This window comes from Ambystoma mexicanum, chromosome 7q (assembly GCF_040938575.1).
Source record: "Ambystoma mexicanum isolate Mex_15411 chromosome 7q, UKY_AmexF1_1, whole genome shotgun sequence".
In the NCBI taxonomy this organism is placed as follows: domain Eukaryota; kingdom Metazoa; phylum Chordata; class Amphibia; order Caudata; family Ambystomatidae; genus Ambystoma; species Ambystoma mexicanum.
Window position 1 is genome coordinate 568,597,799 of NC_090941.1, and position 12,106 is coordinate 568,609,904.

The window sequence follows — 12,106 nt, forward strand, 5'->3', positions numbered from 1 at the left end:
CCCTAACAGCATTAAAGCTGTCTTTAACAAATATGACACAACGAAACAATCAGAACTTCTAGTTGAGAAAAGTAAGTCAAATTCTCATCAACAACGCATTGCTATTATTACACAGTTTTCAGAGGATTCCTCTACTCTATACCAACTGGCTTTGAAACAGTGGCACATTCTCAGACTTGATAAGGATCTGCTACGTTTCTTGTCGGACAAAGCCAAATTCACGTTCACAAAAGCACATACGATCAAACAAAAATTGAGCCCCTCATTTCTGAGCAACACTGATCAGAGCACTAACAAGAAGTGGCTCAGTCCATGTTTTTTTCAAATGAGGCAATTGTAATTTTTGCAAATATGCACATGAGAATTGTCAAGTTTTTTTGGATGAATCCGGCACAACAATCAGGATTAATGTTTTATTAATTGTAAAACATGCTAGGTTGTATACGCCATAATATGTGTTTGCGGCAAATTATATGATGGAAGCACTATCAGACAGTTGAGAATGCGGATAAGGGAGCACCTTGCGAGTCTGAGAAGTGCTGACCCTAAATCACCACTAGCCATACATTGGCAAGAACATCATCGGTGGGGTAATATAGAGGATTTACGATTTATTAGACTTATGAAAGCAAAGAAGCAGAAGAGAGGAGGCAACATTAGGCTCAAACTGAGACAATTGGAATGTAAATGAATCTGTTTTCTCAGATGTACAACTAATGGCCTTAATAGTGACCATGAGATGAATGTTTTTTCATAATTTAATTATTCATTGTATCCAAATGTCACGGTGCATACCTTAAGTACTAGAAATGATTGTCTGATGTGGCAGCATACCTCTATACATTTCAAAGATGTGAGGCCATATTGACTTGCCACTAGCTAACACATACTCACTTTAGTTGATATTAGCGAACAACTGATCCATGAACACCAGACCAATATCACTAATTGATGCTTCTTACTACACGTTTTATGACCGTTGGATGTATTATAACAGCCTACACGAAGAGGGTTGGTGGATTCCATGACTACCTTGTATTATAATGTACAATTAAATGCAACAGAGACCATGCTGCTTATATGCCCAATTCCAGAGGTTTTACATGACAATTGTTTTTATCTAGGACAGGTCGATCAGGGGTCGGATCAAGCCTGCCAGCACCCCCATTTTCCTATATATTACTATGTTTTTGGAGGATTAATTTGAACTAATTACATATCACTTCTTTATATTGCTTCATACGGAATGCTCTTTAAATAATGTTTTTCTCTCACCCATCATGGGTCATTACAGATATTACTCCCGATTTTATTTCATCCGTTTTATCATACAGACAATGTACATCACGTGCTTGAGTGTTTTTACATGATGTCATGCGTTGATTTACGCATGATATGATGTGCGGGCTTTAGCGCGTTGGATATTGGTTCTTTCCATTTGAGACTTCTTTATACTGCCTTACGTTAAGAGTCCCCAACACTCTTCTTCCAACCATTATGGGCAATAGCAGCTATTCATGTCACATTATAATGAAAACGGACATGACGTGTATTATTGTTTATATATGACGTCACGCGTTGCCCTACGCATGACGTCATCACGTACGGATGCCTTCACGCAGGGGTACGCGCGAAGGATTTTAGAGTGTTTTCACATTAGATTCAATTCCTTCAGGCATTGTCCATGTGACATTGTTCCAGGGATTCACCCCATACTATTCTTTCACCTATTTAAGGTAAGCTCCGATGTTATTCAGCAAGCGTCTCACTCCCTCGCATTTATTGTGCCTCCTTTCCGATTCTTTTCAAATTTCACCTTACGTGTGCGTGCAATTATAGCGGGATATTATTGCAAAGGAAGGATATGGGCAATCCATAGGGGATTCACCATTTTATAATTAGGGGAGACCAATGTGCCTGAACTGACCGGATCATGATGATAATTTCATCCATCCAAATTTCCCTGACCGCTCCATTGTGAATTATGGTTATCCTTATCTTTCCAGGTCATATATATATCACATTAATTCTATCAAGTACCGGGAAACCGCAGCACATTTTCCACACCACATTTGGATGTCTTATCTATTTAGTTTAGTTTAGTTTAGTTTAGTTTATTATTTGTATAGCGCCGCCTGGCCCTAGGGCATCCAGGCGCTTGCGATGAATACAACAAGAATAATACAACAGAAATGTACAAACCGATTACATATTTACAAATTTACAGTCTTGGTGCATGCTAGTAAGGTAGGGCTAGGCAGTTTACGTTTCTTTGGATAGAAGCCAAATTTTGGTGTTGTGTCTAAATCTGTGAAAGGAAGGTTCTGATCTCAGCTCGAGTGGAAGTGAATTCCAAAGTTTGGAGGCAAGCACGGGGAAGCTGGAGCCACCTGCTTTTTGGAGCTTAAATCTTGGGATATTTAAGCAATGTGTTTGAGCTGATCTGGTAGGGCGCACTGGGGTGTGGTGATTGAGATTGTCGGGTAGGTATCTGGGTGCTTGGTTAGCTAGGCATTTGTGTGTGAGTGAGATGGTTTTATATTCAATTCTTTGTGGTATGGATAGCCAATGGCAGGTGCGTCTGGCGTCCGAAATGTGTTCATGTTTGGGTGTGTTCAGGGCTGCTCGCAAGGCGTTGTTTTGTATGACTTGTAGTTTGTTGATGTTTTTCTGACTGGTTCCCAAGTATAACGCATTGCAGTAGTCAACTTTGGAAAGGACTAGCGCTCTGGCTAAGGTGATGCAGTTGGATGGTGAGAGGTAAGGTCTGCTGGCATTGATGAGTTTACAGGTGTAAGCAGTGGCTGATGATATGGAATTGATCTGTCTTGTCAGTGTGAGGGAGGAGTCGAGGTAGATTCCTAGGGTTTTGACGCTGTTAGAGACGATGATGTTATTGCCGTCTATAGTGAATGCTTGATAGAGTTTGTCGAGTTTATTAAGTCTGGGTTGGGAACCTAGGAGAAGAAGTTCGGTCTTGTCGTCATTGAGGCATAGGCCATGCTTGGCCATCCATTCTTGGATAATGGAATAAATGTTGTTGAGAGCAGTGAGGTCGGTGGAGTAGTCGCCTGTTAAAGGGATCAGTATTTGGGTGTCATCTGCGTAGTTGGTGTAGATGACACCCAAGCGGTCCAATATGTCAAAGAGGGGTTTCGTGAACACATTATATAGAGTGGGGGAGACGCAGGAGCCCTGGGGGACACCGCAAGTGACTGGGGCTGGGATGGCAGAGGCTGTGGGTGCGTAGACTCTCATGGATCTGTTGTTAAGGAAGGAATGGATCCATGCGTTGGCGTTATCTGAAAATTTGGCTGCTGAGGATAGATGTTTGCAGAGGATGTCGTGGTTGACCAGGTCGAAGGCGGCCGATAAGTCAAGAAGGAGAAGGATGGCTAGTTTACCATTGTCTTTAATGTTGTCCATCTGTATCTTAAGGTCAATCAGGGCGGTCTCAGTGCCGTGTTTGGGGCGGAATCCTGATTGTCTGAGTCCTAGTAAGTTATTTTTCTCAAGGTGGTTCTGTATCTGAAGATAGGCAGCTCTGTCGAGGATTTTTAGTAGGAAGGGTACGGTCGTAATGGGTCTGTAGTTGGTGGGGACATTAGGGTCAAGGGTGGGCTTCTTAAGTAAAGGAAGAACCCAGGAGTCCTTGAGGTTGTTGGGCACTATGTTGGAGGTGAAAGATGAGTTGATGAGCGAAGTGATGAAGGGAGCAAGTTGTTTGGCTGCATCTTTAATGACTGGGGCTGGGCAGGTATCGCCTTGGCATTTGGACGGTTTAAGAGAGTAGATTATTTCTTCAACCTCTTTGATGGTTATGGTGGAAAACTCAAAGAGGTTATTGTCATCATTTTGGGGGGTGGTGTGTGTAGAGGGGGTGATGTTATCAGTGAGGGTGAGGCTTTCTTTCTTTGTCAGGATTTTGGCTTGTAGTGTGGCAATTTTGCCTAGGAGTGCTTCCTGGATGCTCGTGGATGTCTTTGTTACAAGTGTCTGGAGTGGGGGAGGGTGATTCGAGTTCTCTCAGGATATTGAATAGCTCTTTGGTATTAGATTTGGCGTTGCTGATTCTTTCATTGTACATGTTTTTTTTAGACTGGATGATGGCTGATTTATAGATGTTCGATGCCAGTGCGTAAGATGTCTTATTAATAGTGGATGGTGACTGTTTCCTTGCTAATTCAGCTTGTCTTTTGGATTTGCGGAGTGTTTTTAGTTTGGGGGTGAACCAAGAATTGAGGTGTGCTCGTGGTTTGGCTTTCCGAAGCTTGAGTGGTGCTATGGTGTTTATGGCCTTAAGGATAGTTGTGTTGTATAACTCTACTAGTTCAGTAGGGTTGGTCATGGTGGGTGAGAAGTCGATGATGGGTTGGAGTAACGGGAGGAGTTTCTCTAGTGTGATATTTTTGTTGTTTCTTGTGAGTGTGGGTGGGGCATTGGAGGAAGGCCCTGGTGTTTGAGTGCCTTTGTTGTTGGTGAAGGTAATAAGGTGGTGATCAGTCCAAGCGCATGGAGTGTTGGAAAGGATGGTAGTGTTGCAGTTGAGGTCAGCTATCCAGTCAAGGATGCGGCCTTTGTTGTGTGTGGGTTGTGTGATATGGTGGGTGAGTCCTAATTCTGAAATTGTGTTGGCGACAGTGTGAGCTTTGTCATCTTTCTCATCATTGAGACCTAGATTAAAGTCTCCTAGGATGAGTAGTCGAGAGTTAGGTTTGATATTGTCAGAGAGTAAAAGGGCTATGTCGTCATTAAAGGATAGTATAGGGCCTGGCGGTCTGTAAATGAGGTGGATGGTGATAGTGCTTGTGTGCGTTGTGTATAGTTTGAGGGTGAGTAGTTCCGCTGATGGCAGTGATTGGTTTTGTATGTGTCTTATGTTGATGGAGCTTTTTGCAATAATGGCTACTCCACCACCTTTAGCTGTTTGTCTGTCTGCACGGTAGATGGTATAGTCATTGGGTATAGCAAGTGATAGAGAGGGGCCAGACGCTGGGTGGAGCCAGGTCTCTGTAATAGCTATGAAGTCGAGATCATTGAAGGAAATAATGTCGGCTATGTCTAGGGCATGGGCGACTACAGATCTCGCATTGATGAGTGCACCTTTGATGGTTTCGGTGGTGATGCATGATTTTTTGATGTGGGTGCGGGGGGAGGGTGCGTTCAGGCCGTGTGATATCTGGTCTGACGGAAGTGTAGGGCGTGTGCAGGAAGGGGCAGATTTGGTTAAGGTTATATTTTGTTTGTTGCCTAGATTGAGGAAGGATACGGGTGTGTGTGTTCAAGATCTGAGTCGGGTGAGTCTCGATAAGCCTGAGCAGGGATAGGATTTGCTGGTAGTGAGGTTCGTGATAGTGGATTGGCCGATGGGAGTAGTTTGTGATGCTTCTTGGGGGCTGGAGGAGTCTGCTGTGCGATGAGAGTCGATGGAGGAGGTAGGCTGGAAGGGGTTGATTTTGGGTAGGAAGGGGGTGGGGCAGGGTATGGGATAATGTCTGGGGCAGGCTAGTCTGCTGAGGCCATTGGGGTGTAAGCGAAAGTGTGGCCCTGTACAAGGGGTGTCATGGGGGACCAGGCAGAATGGGAACATAATGAGGAAGGTCCAGGTTATCATATCTGAATTTAGAGGGAACTGGCGCACAAAATCATCAGAGAGAAGCTAGTACGCCATGTAAGTGCACAATGGTGCTGCAGTGAGGGTACTAACGCAGAGAATCAGAGAAATGCTAGTACACAGTGCTAATACACAGTTCTAATACACAGTGCTAATACACAGTGTACTCTAAGCGACCATGAGGCACTACACAATGTCACAGTGGTCTCTAAGCGACCATAAGGCACAACACTATGTCACAGTGGTCTCTAAGCGACCATAAGGCACAACACAATGTCACAGTGGTCTCTAAGCGACCCTAAGGCATAACACTATGTCACAGTGGTCTCTAAGCGACCATAAGGCACAACACAATGTCACAGTGGTCTCTAAGCGACCCTAAGGCATAACACTATGTCACAGTGGTCTCTAAGCGACCATAAGGCACAATACAATGTCACAGTGGTCTCTAAGCGACCTTAAGGCATAACACAATGTCACAGTGGTCTCTAAGCGACCTTAAGGTATAACACTATGTCACAGTGGTCTCTAAGCGACCCTAAGGCACAACACAATGTCACAGTGGTCTCTAAGCAACCATAAGGCACAACACAATGTCACAGTGGTCTCTAAGCGACCCTAAGGCATAACACTATGGCACAGTGGTCTCTAAGCGACCATAAGACTATACCAGTGAAACGAAACCTCAGGTAGGGGGTTTTCAGATATTTTCAATGGCATTAGGCCAGGTTCCATACCTAATCATACTTAATGCTGATCATTCATCATAGTTGCACAACAGATGAGGCATTTACTGAATTTTGGAATGGCTAAACTGCTTCGTATTACAATGTTCGAGATCATTTCATCCTTTCAACGAATACTCAATCATGCAAGGTATGTTCGAATCACACCATCGTCAGCGACCCAATTAGAACATCACTTTCTCAGTTCCCGATTCTTAGAATACAACATTTTATTTCTTAATATTTTTGTCACGTCTACAGGAAACAAGATTTTGGCCTCTCCAAGTTGGGTAATCACGATTTTGTAGTTTTGAGAATAACTGACCAATCAAACTATTTCACCATTTCATGATATGCCCCTAATTCCAATTCTTAATTGGATCCATGACTTAGAACACAATATTTTTTGTCCACCACATTTTCCACAGGCACGGGTGACTCACTGTTAGCAAGCTCAGTTCATGCATATTTGACTTATTTCACCTTGAATTCACATGGCTATCATTGAGGGCAAGCATGGTGGCCTCACATCTCACGCTTTCCATCAATCATTTTGCCTTGGGTTAATAAGGATCTCATAACATTAATTGATATTAGATGTTTTGTACCATTAATATCTAAATTGTACATGTCCTTTATTTTGATTTGTGTATTTTCTCTTGCAATTGCAATCAATCGGCTCTACTCTCCGTCTCTGTCCTGAAATGTGGCTTGCTTGGGGTGTTGTATATTTGATTATTTTTTCATCTTTTGTTAATTTACAATTCTGCTTTTACCTTGATATGTGCATAATTTGATGAACACATTTTGGAAAATTTCGTGAAAATGTTATGTCTAATGTTCTGTTTATAACTACTCATAGGGCCTCATTACGACCCAGGCGCTAATGGGTTAACGGCGCCGCAAAAGGCTGCGGCGCCGTTAACCTATTAGCGCCTAATTACGAGGTCCCTTTGCGGGACCCGACCTCAACGGCTGGTTTTACCAGCCGTTAAAGTAGGGTGCCGCAAAGGGACCTTGGTGCTAAGTACGGTGCCGCAATTTGCGGCACCGTACTTAGCGCCTTCCCCATTCCCATTGAGCCCTATGGGGCAAAAATGGGAATGGGGAAGGGCCCATGGTGAATGGGGAATTACCGCCCCGCCAACCTTGGAATGGGGCGGTAATTCCGCCATTCACCATGGCGGACCCCGGCATGGACCATGGTGCTTATAGCACCATGGTTTAGCGCCGGGGTCGTAATGAGGCATATAGCCTTGAGAGCGACCAGGTGGTCGAAACACGTGTCGGCTGTACATCACAAGAAATAAAATCTCGTTTTTTCATGGACGGATCCGTCATAGTGATATTTATTCACATCATTACTTAGTTCTACAATCACCAGTGGTTTGAGCGCGAGTCACCTTGCCTGATCTCCAATCCAAGTAGAAGAGCAGTAGCAGGAAGTGGAGTAGTTGTGGCACCTCCATGTGGCAAAGTTAGAGAAGAGCAGTAGCAGGAGGTGGAGTAGTTGTGGCACTTTCACGTGGTAGCAGGAGCAGTAACAGGAGGTGGAGTAGTTCTGGCACCACCACAGGGCTGCAGAAGTAGAGGTTAGAGGAGAGCAGAGACACTGGGACCACCCTTGTGTGTCGAACGGATGTCGAACCTGGGAGGGTCTCTTCTGCCCGAGACCTTGATTGCAGAGGTTGTGCAGCAGCAAGTGTTGGGATTGACAGCTTTCCCCCTGAGGACTGCACCTGCAGAGGTCGTGCACTGGAAATTGCGCAATTTGAAATCTTTCTATGTCAGTTGTGCACTAGAGAGCCGTAGGAGCGAGGAGAGCTCCTTTTTTCGACTGGCACGGGCCATGGGAAGCAGAGATGGAGAGGTTGCCGGGCCGCACAGGAAAGCAGAAGCAGAGGACCAAGAGGCAGTGAGGCGAACTGATGCCCACACCAGATCCGGTAGTTTCACTAGTAGATTGTGACCTGGGGCACTCCCTAACAGCCCTCTGACCAAGTGTGGGCGCCTTAAGCACAGAAACAATATAAAGAAAGTGAAATGGGAAAATAAACATTTCTTTGAATACCGAGCTGATAGAAGGCTGCCTAATCATTCTTTTACTAATCAAGCAGACTCAAAAAGGAGCAGGTGGCAGAATAAAATGTTGACCGTCAGACCAGAAGGGTGTAATTGTATCTATGTGGGTTTGAATAAAGGTCAGCAACAAGAGAGGGCAATAATCAGAGAAACCAATACAATCAACTACTGCCAAAGCCAAAAGAGAATCATTCCATTGCAAGATAAAAAGAACAAACTTTGTCAAAGCCAACAGGGGCAATTAAGATATGTTTGTAAAACATATTGCCCATGTGTAAAGGATGTTATAAGAGGAACTGGCGAGAGAGAGAACCATTGTCAGCATGTGGTTTATGCGGAAGTGGGGAAATAAGAGTGGCAGGGGGGCTGTCCTTCTGGCAGGAGATATTCAGGAGGAATGAAGCAAAACCAGCAATGCGTGTGGCAATCACAAGCGTGTAACAAATAGCACCAATGTGTTTCTTGTTTTCCCAGAAGAAATACTTAAACTTGATGTTATGAAGCAAGAGACATTGCTAACTTGTTGGAAACTAACCCTTACCACAAAAGTACTTATAGTTAGTAGTTTTATTCTGTCCTGGCAGGAGAGTAAACCAGGGCAGAGAACATTAAAGTAGTAGGCCTGGCATGTGAGTGCACCAGGTGGAACAAAGTCTTGAAGAAGAAGTGGCAGAACCACTAAAGTGTTTTTGTGAACTGTTACAGAATCATCCTGACAAATTAATATTGTTGAAGAAAGTGTTGTGTGACTTGGTGCAGAATCATCTAACATTGTTAAAATAAGTGGTTTGTGAAATGTTGCAGAATTATCCTGACAAAGACATTTTTGTTGCTCCTATGAACCATGGAAGCATTCTTGGTTCATGAGAAGAAGTTATTTTGAGTGCTTTGTCACAAGTGGAAAGAAGAAAACCTTGACCATTTTGGAACTTTTGGTTGGATTCTAGCTGGAACATTTATTGTCAAGTTGGAATCAAAAGAAATGAAGTGGAACTTTGTTACAAGACAGGATTTCCTTATCCTTTTGGAACTGTTGAATAGAATCCTGCTTGAATCTGGGGAAGAGGAATTCACCCAGATTATAAGGAAAGACAATTAGCAGGTTGTGAACATAACTGTTAGATTTGGGTTATTTGAATTGTCATATATTACCTTGTTGAGTTGTTGTATGTACAAGACCTATAGGGCGTGGCTGTCGGAGGCGGCTGCAACTTTGGTTGCGGTGCGGCTTGACGGCCTGACGTTTTCAGGACGTTAGTGGGTCCTTTACTCTAACTTTCTCCTATAGTAAGGCGCAAGGGTCGTAGGTTGCTATCAGAGCTTGGCAGCCGTACCAGCAGAAGTTCAAACAACCTCCTTTCAGGGGGTTTTAGTGCGGTCCACCACCTTCTGTCGCCAGGAGCAACGGTTTCCATTCTGCTCTTGAAGACTCTGCATAATCTCTCTGTGTAGAGCAGGTTCGGGCGGCGGTGTTTACCGTTTCTTTTCTCCAGCGCTCGGTATCAATTACTGAGTGGGTACGCTCAGATTCCTTCCATGTTTCAGCATTTGACTTGATGTTGCACCTAAACCTGTTTCGCCCTCATTTTTTGAGGCGCTTTAAATACGAGTTACCATTTATACAGTAACGTGATTATTGGCATAGTTGTTTGTATGAGCAGATTCCAACAGTCTAGGTTTCTCTGATAGTAGCGTGGCGTGTTTCCCCACACCGCCTGCTCCTTGAAATCCTTGAGGCTTATCATGGAGGACCGCAATGAGCATGGTTTTTCAAACTCATTGCCCAGCAGTCAGGTATTAAATAACTCCATAACTGATCCAAGAGATGTTATCTCCTGGTCTGGAGTGGGATTGGCTGCTGCCTCTCCCTTGGTTAATAGGGACCGCGTGACAGAGGTCCGAGCCCTAAATTATCGTAGGAGACAGAGGTTACATGGGGGTAACCTCAGCACGGTCCTGAATCTTACTGTACAAGATTCCATACGAAGAATCTTAATAGTGATTTAGGCAGTCGGTCAGTAAGGACTAATATTGCAGGCCTGGCCACCCCAGAACGATCTTTGGAAAGGGTCACGATTCACTCCATCTCCTCTGCCTTCTCACCAGCATTGACGTCTCTATTGGGGGAGATAAAGGAATACGCCAAGATGGATTCTGGGCATTTAACTCCTTCGCCATTAACCTCAGCAAAGGGCCCCAATCTATCAGCCATTCAAACTATCTACACCTCCTCCCAGTTTGCAAACTTTAAAGTGAATCTTCTGAAAGAGCTCAATTTGTGTCATAGCCTCCAGGACTTCTGTGCACTCATGGTCATCGTGAATGAGTTTGTCTCAACTGTATGTCCTTATAGAGAAAGTACAGCAGCACAGCCCACTATATAATCTCCTATAGCTGTACAGAATCAATTGAATAAAAAGGACACTGGAAGCCAGGCTAATCTTCTAGTGGAGAGTTGAGACAAAGCATGTCAAGCCGTCATAATAGCAGAGAGCGCGGATCAAGTTTCCCATGCCAATCCTATCTGTGACACTCATCTGGCACCTCCTATGATCACACCTTCCATCAACTTTCAGGACAACCGTGCCAGCATTACTGCTGAGATTTTAGACATTGAATCCCCTTTTGCATCCGGGCACTGCATTATAATCATGACCATAACCCTAATGTACGAGATACAGATAGCCATGCTGCCCCGAAGCAAGCTCACATGAGGAATGGGCAACAAAAAAAATGTCATATGCCTAGAATTAAGGATATCAGTAACTGTGACTTTATTATGGATAATAGAAATTTCGTTATTACTAATATCAACAAAATAGTTGGAACTGAGACTAAAGAAGCCCTACGTAACAAAGTATTAGCCTGGTTGCGGCAAAAGAGGAGTCATGATGGGCTTGGCATAATCCTTCGTGTAGTCATGGTATTATTGGACGGAGGAGACAAGTGACGTATATACGAAGAGCAAAGATGACAAAAAAAGTATCATTAGTAAAAAGATGGTGGGCTTATGTCTGGAGCATTTCAGAAATTAAAACAATCCCTGCTTTGTTGAAAAATGAATAATGGAAACTCTGCATGGAATATGTAAATGGGGAAGATGCCTGCCTTGGAAAGCAGAGCTCCCGATAAGCTAGGAACATGCACCTTTACTCTCTGAAGTCTGCCCAATAAAGCCAACACATCAAAGGTCACTTGTTACAACTTGCACTTCTGTGGGGATGTGTTCTACATAGTGGTATATAAAGTATGTGTCACAAAGATGAGGACTATATTTCTCTTGCTTAATCTAAAGAGGTCTGTCCAATAAAAATACATTTTGTCTTTTGCTGGTACTATTACCTACAAAAACAATATCTCCCCCTCACCCTCTCTGTCTCTCTCCTTCCCTCTCGGCCCCTCCCTCCAACCAGATCATCTTTACAAGGGCATCTATTATATATAAAGACTAGGCAACAGGCTTTCTCGTCTTGCCAACAAACAATACTATGGAACAACATCTCAGCAGACATCCAGATGGCTCCAATGATCTTACAGGTCAGGAGAGAACTGAAGACACTGCTATTCAAGGAGCTTTTCCTTAAGGTCACTGAACCACAAAGGACCTAAAACATGTGTGCATCCATCTCCACAGGCCATGTGTGGAGGCTGCCATTCCTACAGTCATGTTGTAGGCCATGTTATC

General features: G+C 43.9%; 1 protein-coding gene across 12 annotated transcripts in view; it reads right to left on the reverse strand.

The window, feature by feature from the left end:
• NEK3 (NIMA related kinase 3) overlaps positions 1-12,106 on the reverse strand; it is a 493,231-nt gene that overhangs the window by 321,409 nt on the left and 159,716 nt on the right. The gene's annotated exons all lie outside the window — the stretch shown is intronic.